General features: G+C 37.5%; 1 protein-coding gene across 2 annotated transcripts in view; it reads left to right on the top strand.

The window, feature by feature from the left end:
- Positions 1-1,410: 1,410 nt before the first annotated feature.
- The window catches only part of ST18 (ST18 C2H2C-type zinc finger transcription factor), a 136,012-nt gene continuing 126,114 nt past the window's right edge, over positions 1,411-11,308 (top strand). The window contains exons 1-2 of one of the 2 annotated variants that reach the window (XM_074386651.1): positions 1,411-1,489; positions 8,205-8,246. The gene's annotated coding sequence lies outside the window, so the exon portion shown is untranslated. The remainder of the gene's footprint in view (positions 1,490-8,204; positions 8,247-11,308) is intronic. The other variant, XM_039464696.2, reaches the window with a different exon arrangement.

Below are 11,308 nucleotides of genomic sequence, written 5' to 3'. Positions count from 1 at the left end.
TTTTCATTAAGTACTTTTCCTCTATTAAATGTGCTCCTAACATACATTTTGTTTATATAATTTGTTTAGAACTATATGTGTGTATGTAGAGAATGTAATATATGTTATATATTACCAATTCTAACTGTTGTTTTAACAATAAACAGAAATTAGGAGGCAATAAATTTTGTGAAGAAAGTGATATAATAATGTCTTTTTAATTTCAAGTAAAATATATGTGGGGAAGATAGATTTTGATTTTACTAAACTGAGATTTTTCTGATATGTCGTTGCATCATTATGCCTTTCATGTGACAGAAATCGTGGCAAAAGCAACCCATCTAAAAATGGCTACAGTTGCTACCTACCCAGTTTTAGTTTAAGGCAGAGTTGTGTAACTACTTCACTCTTCCAGGCATTATAAATGCATTAGACTATCCTTGTGAGATGAATGTTTTATTTTGAATCTCATGTATTACAATGTATTTTCCTATAGTTGTTAATGTTCCTACTGTTAATACAAGAATTGAATGTTCCAGAAAACACATAATTGTTTTGTCTGGCTATAAATATTTTACCTCCATCCTTACCGTACAGCAAAGGGTATACAAACTAGACTGAAGTTCGTTTAGTTGCATCGCTGTGGATGGAAAGGAGTGGAGTTACTTTTACAGAAATGTAATTGTCACTCTTCAAAACAGAATAGGTCTGTGTTGTCATTAAGATGAGAAGAGCCCAGATCCTTACCTTTGGTTCATGCAAACTCGTTTCCACCTATATTGGTCTTGCATCTGAAATATTTATTTTTTAATTTGAAGAAAACATGCCTGGCTTTATCTACTTTGCAACTCCCTTCTTTAAAGAAACTTGAGAAACTTAATTTCTGTTGTCAGAAAGAAACTTGGTATTACTGAACTTTTATTCTGACTCACTCATTTAACAAATAAATATTAAAACTGCTTGGTTCAGAGGACTGTAGTAGATGCTGCTGGTAATTCCTCTTTTCCATTTTGCAGCTCCTCTTAGATCCCATATAACGCTTCCTAGAGAATAAGGCAGTCATCTTAAGTGCATATGAGTGACAAAGTGATGAGAGAAGCTCCAATTCTGCCTTCTCGAGTTCCCATGTCTGAAATCTGGTTCTTCCACTGACTCGGTCTGTGCCCCTGGATAAGTTCTCTAACTTTTCTGGGCCTCGGTTTCCTGGTCTGTTAGATGGGGGCAAGGGTGATGGGAGATAAATGTTGCCTTATAACTTCCGTGAAAATTTAATAAGATCATATACCTAACACCCCTGGCATTTTGTGTTTGGTGTTTTTAACTTTCACTTGCAGTTTGAGACAGCGAGTGGACGTGCTAATGCCATGTCACACATCGCCTGTGCCTTCGCTCGTACCAGTACAGAACTCTTTCTCGTATTTTCACTTGCAGAGCCCCCAATTTTGTGAGAGACCCTGAAGCATTGTGACGGTTCGGTTTTATGTGTCTGCGTGCTCATATCAAGACTAAGGTAACATGTTAAAATCTCTGAAGATATATGAAGTGTATGTGATTAAATTGGCTTATTATGCAGAGTTATATTCGTTGCTATGAAAAGTATACCTAAAATTTTATTACACTTCAACCCAAACTTTCTGTAAGCAGAAATACTTAATTTCATTTAATTGAAAATGAAAACATCTGAAACTTAAGTATTTACAGCATAGGTCTTTATTAAGATTATGGGGCTTTTTCTTTCTGTTTTTTTTTTTTTTAATTTTTTTTTAAAAATTTTGTCCCTTTGGGATTTATTTCTTAAGTTTTTTGGCTTAGATTGTTTCTTTTAGTTCATACACTGAATTTGGTATAAGTTTTTCCTCCTTAAGAACATTATAATTGAAAAATATTTTACTTATTTTTGTTGCCTATGTAAAGAATCTTGAACCCAGTTAATTGCTGAATATTTTATCTTAAATGACAAAATACCATTCCAGTGAACTCAAGAGAGATCTGAATTTCTTTACAAATGTTTGAATACAGTGTTGTCAAATGTTACATCAAATTTATACATTTTTAGACAAAAATGTGTGACCCTTTTGGTTTAACTTTTTGGATTTTGATTGCAGGAATATTTGCCCTGATAGGGTTTGGTCTATACATTTAAGTTGTAACTTTGAAAGAATTTTGTTGCTGAGAATTTCTGATCTCGTATATCTTGTGTCGTTAGGTAAATTGAATTGATCTGCAAAAATGTCAATGCCTTTAAAGTTCTATTAGTAATTTAGTTACACTATTAAGTGGAATTAAGTAAACCAGTATAAGTGCATTTTAGATCAGACTGTTTTAATTTCTTTGATTTATACAGTGCAACTAACTTTGAAGATGCTAGAGATAGATATCTGCACTAAATATCAGTTCTCCAAATATTCTTAAATATTATATTTGTTTGTATGCTAGGTGAAATTTGTATTAACTGATACTGTTCTAATGAAGAGTTACACTTTGTAATTCTATAAAAATATTTGCATTACTATCTTATAAAAAAAAGAATGAAAATTTTTGTGGTACATTTTCTCTGTTCTTTCCAAGATTTAAAAGTAAACATAGCTAGCTTAACTTAATTTTCTAAATTTTGAGGGTCCCTCATGAAAGGAAAGATGGCAGAAGGCCAGTGTGTAAACCTCACCACATCCTTTTTTTCAAATGTGTCATATATATCCAATTTCAATATGAGTGAATTCATGCTTGACATGAGATAAAACTTAGTTACCCTTACTTATAATGACAGGCAGAAGCCAACTGAAAGGAAATGGTTAATTATTTAAATAGAATAAACAGTATTTTCATTCCTGGAATGTAGATTCAAAAGAATATGAAAACAAAAAAAATGTTATTGAAAACTCAATTTGTAAAAGAATCCTATCGGATAGAAAGATGTGTCCAGTGTTTATTCTTTTGTTTCTATAGTATATTGGTATGAATTAGAATCAAAGTATTTACCTCTTTTCAATTTTCTTTCAAATATCAAACAATGGTGGAGAATGTGTTAAGTAGTCTTAACATTTCTATTCTGAAGGGTGAAAATGAGGTGAGGTTGGGCTATGCTCATGAAGAAAATGAAATCAGGAAAAGATTGAGGCTGACAATATGACTACTCTGGAAAGGGGTAAAAAATTAGAGTATATGAAATATAAATCTATTATTTATGGAGTCCTGGATCTTTTTTTGTGTGAAAGACACCAGTGTCTACCAAAAGGGTTAAAGAAAATGCATTCTGTTGCATCTGCTTACTAAATCCCTTACTTTAGTAGAAATTCAAATTTTGTAAAGATTATTCGTTTTATTGATGCATATAATTATAATCACAAGCCATCTGCTGGTTTGGCAGGCATGGTTAAAATTCTCTAACTCTCATAACCTTTCAAGTACAGTGCCCTTGGGACTCTATTTCACTTTTATATTTTGGAAAACATGTATGGACAAATAAGGGCGGTCATCTGCAGAATGTCAGACCTGGGGAAATGAAAGAATGGGGATAGAAGTGGATGCTGTGGTTATTTTAATGGTAGAGGAAGTTATTTTCTGTTTTCTTTTTTTTGCTTCTGACTTCATGAAGGATTATCCTAGTTTCTATGATGTATTTGGGAATTTTTTTTTCCTAGGGATTATAGCTCTGTCATTTCATTCCTGAAAGGCAGGTTCCAACTCTAAACAAAATGAGCAAACAAGAAAACTCTTCCAGATATTGCTTACATTGGTTTTCACAGGTACATGAGGTGTATTTCACTTAGACTTTCGGAACTAATAGAATATCCCACTGATATTTATTTTTCTGTAATATTTACATTCAATCAAAGACCATTCCAGCTTTAGATTTCAAATTGTAGAACAACTTGCAAGTTTTGATACAGACCTTTTGGTTTAAAGGTCACATTTCCAAGCATTTTTATTTTGGTATGAAATCACATACTGACCAGGTTTCTCACGGCAGGTCTCATCGGCCTCATCATGGCCCTTCTTTGCTACTGTAAACATGTGAAGTTTGTTGAAGTTCCATACCCGATGCCCTACTTCCTTGGCAATGTTTCTTCCATAATCTAATCTAATCAACTGGAGGATGCAAGGGTCAGGTTCTGCATCTTAGGGTTAGTACACAGGCCATTATCACAGGGACTGCTAGTAAGCTGAGAGGAATTGAAGAAGTTATAGGATCCAGGGCTACTAGACTTTATCAAATAATGGACACATGCACTTATACAACACTCTCTCTCTCTCTCTCTCTCTCTCTCTCTCTGTCTCTCTGTCTCTCTCTCTCTCTCTCTCTCTCTCTCTCACACACACACACACACACACACACACACACACACACACACTCCCCATCACCCTGCAGAAAATCACTGACTGAAGAAATATGTCTTAGGGTTTGGCAAATGAGTAAAAGATCTTGTGGTGCCAACACTGTACATGTAATTTGTTCATAACAATGATGATATATGTGACGATAATTATAATAATGATCCTTAATATTTGCAAAGTGCTTACACGGTGCCAGGCACTGTGTCAAGTTCTTTACATGCATTATATAATTTAGCACTCATAATAATTCCATTTGTATCCCATTTTTACAAAGGAAGCAACTGACTAGAGATGTGAGGAATCACTTGACCCCAGATTGAACCAGCGTTGAACTCAGATTGAGCCCAAATCTGACTGTCCCCCAAACCCTTTCCCTTAATCTCTCCTTAGGATATGGTGTCTCTGGGAACAGAACAGAGAGGAAAAACCAGTGTCAGCAATATAGTGTCAAATGTCGCTGAGTCCCAAGTACATCTGTGTTCCAGTCATAGTTAAATATCATTAAGTACTTGAATGATCCTGAGGAAGTGACTTGACAAGTTGCTTTACCTTCCTTGTTAATAACATCTGTCACATTAAGGGTCATGCTAGGGGACCCCTGGAGCCCTTTTTATCCTCCAAATTTTGTAACTCTATGAACTTTTAAAAATTAAAACATCCTATGAATTTGAAAAGTAATTCAAAGACTGCAGAAGCACTCATTATATCCCTGGAAGACATGTATATGTAGCACACCAATTAACGTTACTATGAGAAGTAGCCTGTTCTGAGACTCACAGGAACTTCAGCTCTGATGCTACGCATTGGATAGAAAGTTAAACATTTGGCTAAATAGCCAGAAATCTTAGCTCCATGAGTATAAACATAGATACACAGAAACATCTGGTGATTGAATTCTTCCTCTGAGTATTTTAGTGTCAAGCAGAAAATATTTTTGTCCAATAATAATAATAATAATAATAAAAGTACTGACACAGAGCCAACCACTCTTCTAAGTACTTTTTTTTTTTTAGGCAGAGTTGCGCTTTTGTTGCCCAGGCTGGAGTGCAATGGCATCATCTCAGCTCACCGCACCTCTGCCTCCGGGGTTCAAGTGATTTTCCTGCCTCAGCCTCCTGAGTAGCTGGGATTACAGATGTCAGCCACCACCCCCAGCTGATATTTGTATTTTTAGTAGAGGTTTCTACTAAACCATGGGGTTTCACTATGTTGGTCATGCTGGTCTTGAACTCCTGACCTCAAGTGATCTACCCACCTCAGCCTCCCAAGGTGCTGGGATTACAGGCATGAGCCACCAAGCCTGGCTACCTAAGTACTTTGTATCTGTTAATTATTTTAATTCTCACAATGTCACCAAAGCAACAGTCTGTAAGGTAAGGTCGGCTAGCATTCCCTGCTTATCGCTGAGAAAATTGCACTATGGAGAGCCATGCAATCTGCCCATGAGGCCATGGCTGCTTGGTCAGCGCCTGGATTCAACCTCAGGCACCATAGCCCCCAGAAGAGGTGTGCAGCCACACCTCCACCAGTCCACCTCTGAGCTTTTACCCTATGGGCTTGTCATTAGGACTGCACTTGAAAGAGGCTCAATTGCTTTAAAAAACATTTGAAAAGATAGATTACAGGTTGCTAATACGTTTAGACACACTTTAATATTTATTTTGTATTTTAGATCTTAATTAGGCAGTTACTGTTATAATGCTTGTACAGTTTTCTTAAATTATTATAGATTAATCTGTAAGCATTTCTAGTCTTTTGAAAACAACATGTGAAAGTACTCTAAGAAGTAAAGAGTTAAGTTATTGAGGGTTGACAGAAATCTCTTAAAAGAGAAACTGTATTTAAAATTATTTTATTCTCCTCAGTACCTAGCAGAGAAACTTTAACATACTGAGAAATGTATACATGCTTGTTTATATAAAAGAAAGCATGTAGAAATGAAGAATTTCCCCAGTTTTGTGACCCTAATGGAAAAAAAAGAAGAAGGAAGAGTTTCAATTATGTTATTATAGCTTTTCCTCGGTAGATGCCACATCTACAAGAGATTACAATATTTTATTCCAGCTCGATGTGATGTAAAATGATGGTTGTATTTTTCATGTACTAAAGTTTTCAAGACAGTGAAGTAGAAAACGTAACTATCAGAGCTAGAAAATTGTGAGCAAGTTATTTAGGTTCTGTGCGATCAGTTGACTAAGAAATATTTGCAGGCCTAAAAGTATCAGAAGTATAGACAATGAATATCCGCTACAACCTCTGTCCCTAAGAACGTCATGAGCCACAGTAGAGGAAAGTGACGTAGGCAAAACTGCCAACCTTGGCTGTGTTGCTGTTCACATGCTAGGGCAGGTTTGTACGGAACCCTGTACAAAGACAGAGTAGGCTGTGGCCACACGCAGTTTCACTATACTACTCAGCCTTAACTTATGTGTGAGCATCTCACCAGGCATAGCCAATTCTATTTTTCCTCTGAAAAATAAAGTTCTCGTCTAAAGAATAGAATAACCACCTTTGTTTAGCGTTAGCATCAGGGAAGGTTTTAGAGAAGAGGCATTGAAAGAGTCTTGAATCCATCCATTTGACAAACACATTGGGCATCTGCTGGGTTCCAGCAACTGAGTCAGGAAGTGAGGATGCCAACACAGATACTCAAGGAGCTCATGCCAGAGCAGGTGACAGGGGCAAGTGGCCATCAGAGTAGAGTAGGAGCTGTGCTATGCGAGAGGCAAGCCAAGGACAGACATTTGAAAACTGGTATATAGTCGTAAGTGACAGGCATCAGGCTTGGATTACCAGGTGAAAGGTGAGCCAAGACAGGAGATTCGGAAGAAAGAGGTTGTTTAGAGGAAAACTTTTAAAGAGTCCTTTCTCATACACATTGAATGAGAAATAATCGGGTGGTGATGTTGAGCTGATCGGTGGATCTGAAATTCAGGAGGGAGGCCTAGGATGAAGAGATACATCTTTGGATGTGGTTTCCAAGGAGAATATATAAAGTGAGACAGAAACCAGACATAAATGGCTTCTCCAGGAAAGACTGAGCAATCACGTGAGTTGCTCTGAAAATAAACTGATCCTGTATCATTAAATGTGCTAGATAGCAGCCCATGAATTGTGTAGGGAAAGCAAGGAATGAAAAGAGGTCTCTGGGAATATTAAGAAGTTTGACCCAGCCACAGTGGCTTACTCCTGTAATCCCAGTACTCTGGAGGCCGAAGTGGGTGGATCACCTGAGGTCAGGAGTTCACGACCAGCCTGGACAATATGGTGAAACCCTGTCTCTACTAAAAGATAAAAAATAAAAAATAGCCGGGTATGGTGGTGGGGACCTGTAATCCCAGCTGCTTGGGAGGCTGAGGCAGGAGAATCACTTGAACCCGCTACGCGGAGGTTGCAGTGAGCCAAGATCTCACCACTGCACTCCAGGCTGGGCAACAGAGGGAGACTCCATCTCAAAATAAAAAAAAAAAAAAAAAAAAAAAGAAAAAGAAAAAAAGAAGCAGCAGCAGCTTGACCCTGAAAAACAGCGATAGTAATATGTAAAGGAGAAACATGTTTCTAAGCTGAGGAGAAAGAACCAGGAGAGATAAGAAGACTGAAAGAAGTAGATGAAGTATGAAGCAAATCTAAAGTGAGCCCAGTGGAGAACCTATCCTTAGAAAGGAGGGGATCTCTTTCTTCCTCTAAAACCAGAAGAAAAAAGGGATGCAGGCAGATTACAATACCTTTATAAGCCTATGGATGAGATGTTAAGATCATTCAGAGTTCATAGTCCCAAAATTTTCTGTAAAATAAGGTAGGAAAATTCTATAGACTCAATGTGAAATGGTTTTATTTAATGTTTTTATTTTTTCCTGATTTTTTTTTTCATTTTTTAAATTGCATTTTAGGTTTTGGAGTATACGTGAAGAACATGCAAGATTGTTGCCTAGGTACACACATGGCAGTGTGATTTGCTGCCTTCCTCCCCATCACCGGTATCTGGCATTTCTCCCCATGCTATCTCTCCCCAACTCCCCACCCCCTGCTGTCCCTCCCCTATTTCCCTGCAACGGACCCCAGTGTGTGATGCTCCCCTCCCTGTGTCCATGTGTTCTCATTGTTCAACATCCGCCTGTGAGTGAGAACATGTGGTGTTTGATTTTCTGCTCTTGTGTCAGTTTGCTGAGAATGGTGGTTTCCAGGTTCATCCATGTCCCTATAAAGGACATAAACTCATCGTTTTTTATGGCTGCATAGTATTTCATGGTGTATATGTGCCACATTTTCCCTGTCCAGTCTATCATTGATGGGTATTTGGGTTGGTTTTGGCTCTTTGCTATTGTAAACAGTGCTGCAATGAACATTCATGTGCATGTGTCCTTATAGTAGAACGATTTATAATCCTTTGGATATATACCCAGTAATGGGATTGCTGGGTCAAATGGAATTTCTATTTCTAGGTCCTTAAGGAATTGCCACACTATCTGCTACAATGGTTGAACTAATTTACACTCCCACTAACAGTGTAAAAGTGTTCCCATTTTTCCACGTCCTCTCCAGCATCTGTTATCTCTGGATTTTTTAATGATTGCCATTCTAACTGGTGTGAGATGGTATCTCAATGTAGTTTTGATTTGCAGTGAAATGGTTTTAAACTGCAAGTTCCTTTAACATGTTAGTTTTTATTAATTATATTTGCATAGTGTAATCAAAAAGAAAACATTCTGTCTAACTCTTAAATTTTATATTATATCAATTACATATAATTGATATTGGCATAGAAACTCAGAAAACTACAAGACTAATGAGAACAAGAAAAGGTTGGGATTTTTCTCTTGGATTTGAAACAGTCTTAAAAGATGTATGCAATTAGAAAGGCTAAAGGGAAAGTGGAGGCTGGGTGTGGTGGCTCATGCCTGCAATTCCAGCACTTTGGGAGGCAGCACTGAGGCAGGCAGATCGCTTGAGCCCATGAGTTCAAGACTAGCCTGGACAACATGGCAAACCTCTGTCTCTACAAAAAATACAAAAATTAGTGAGGTGTGGTGGCATGTGCTTGTGGTTCCAGCCACTCAGGAGGCTGAAGTAGGAGGATTGCTTGAGCCAGGGAGGTCAAGTTTGCAATGAGCCATGATTACACCACTGCACTCAGCCTGGGTGATAGAGTAAGACTCTGTCTCAAAAAAGGGGGTGGGGCGGGGAAGTGGAGACTGTTCTTCCATCTGGGGTCCTATGGAGAAAGAGTAGGAGGCGTGAGAGAGGAAAGAGGTTGGCTTCTCTAATAGAGAACACGTGTTGGGGAGTTGAAAGTCATAGCAGGCAGCAGATACAGGTCTGTTCTTAATTTCTGTTTTTTTATTTTTTATTTTTTTCTTGTTTATAAAGGGGATAAAACTTCAACTTGCTCATATTATCTGCACCTTTACTATCTCCATCCCATCTAGCTTCATCTTCCCACACCCGGTTGACTGCCATGGTCCAAAAACTGATTTCCCTATGTCATGCCAGTGCTCAAAGCAGTCCAAGAGCTGCCTATCATTCTTAAAATAGCAGGCAGGCACCTTACTGTGGTCTGTATGGGTCCACCTGTTTTCTTAACAGCTTTCTTGAGATACAATTCACATACCATACAATTTACCCGTTTCAAGTGTACATACAGTTTAATGGTTTTTAGTCTATTCAGAGTTTTGCATTCATCACCTTGGTCAATTTTAGAACACTTTTATTTCCCAAAAAAGAAACTCTGCACCCTTATCTATCACCTTCCAAAGGGAAGATACATCATGTTCCTCCCAGCCCCGAGCAATAATTCATCTACTTTATGTCACTATAGATTTGCCTATTCTGCACGTCTCACATAAATAGAGTCACATAATATGGGGTCTTTGTTTTGTCTGGCTTCTGTCACCTAGCATGTCTTCAAGGCTTAACCATGTTTTGGCATATGTAAGTACTTCATTCCTTTTATTGGTATAGACATAGAGATACAAGTTACAGTTTTGTTACATGGTTATATTGCACACTGGTGTATTCTAAGCTTTTAGTGTTGCCATCATCCAAATAGTGTACATTATACCTGTTAAGTAATTTCTCATCCCTCACCCTCCTCCCACCTCCCACCCTTCTGAGTCTCCCATGTCTATTATTCATTCCATGTTCTATGTCCATGTGCATACGCTGTTCCCATTTATTAGTGAGAACATGTGATAGTTGACTTTCTGTTTCCAAGTTATTTCTGGTAAGATAATGACATGGAGTTCCATTCGTGTTGCTACAAACAACATGGTTTCATTCTTTTCTATGGTTGAGTAGTATTCCATGGTAGATATGTATATGTGCACATGTGTGGGTGGATACCAGATTTTCTCCATCCAGTCATTCATAGATGCGCAATTAGGTTGATTTCGTGTCTTCGCTATTGCGACTAATGTTACAACAAACTTACCTGTGCAAATATCTTTTTGGTGTAGTAATTTCTTTTCCTTTGGGTAAACACCAGTGGTCATATTGCTAGATCAAATAGTAGTTCTGTTTATAGTTCTTTGAGTAAAATATCTTTACTGTTTTCCATAGAGGTTGCATTAATTTAGTACTTCATTTCTTTGTATTGCTGAATAATGTTCCACTGATTGCATATACCACCTCTTGTTTTCCTTTAATTGGTTGATAGACATTTGGGTGGTTTCCACTTTTTGGCTACTATGAATAATGCCGTTATGATTATTTGTGTCCAATTTCTCAAGTGGACACATGTTTTCATCCTTCCTGGGTATGTACATAGAAGTCAAATTGTTGGATTATATAGTAACTCTATGTTCAACCCATCTGAGAAATTGCCAGCTATTTTTCAGTGTTGCCGAATCATTTTGCATTTCTTCTAGCAACACGTGGGGGTTGAATTTCTTCACATCCTCATCAACACTTGCCATTGCCAGTCTTTTTTATTTTAGCCATCTTAATGGGTTCACAGCGGTATCTCATTGTGATTTTAATTTGCATTTCTCTAATGAAC

Source organism: Saimiri boliviensis, chromosome 15, assembly GCF_048565385.1.
Source record: "Saimiri boliviensis isolate mSaiBol1 chromosome 15, mSaiBol1.pri, whole genome shotgun sequence".
NCBI lineage: Eukaryota > Metazoa > Chordata > Mammalia > Primates > Cebidae > Saimiri > Saimiri boliviensis.
The sequence above is the reverse complement of the archived record's forward strand: the minus strand, read 5'-3'. Positions and strand labels throughout refer to the sequence as shown.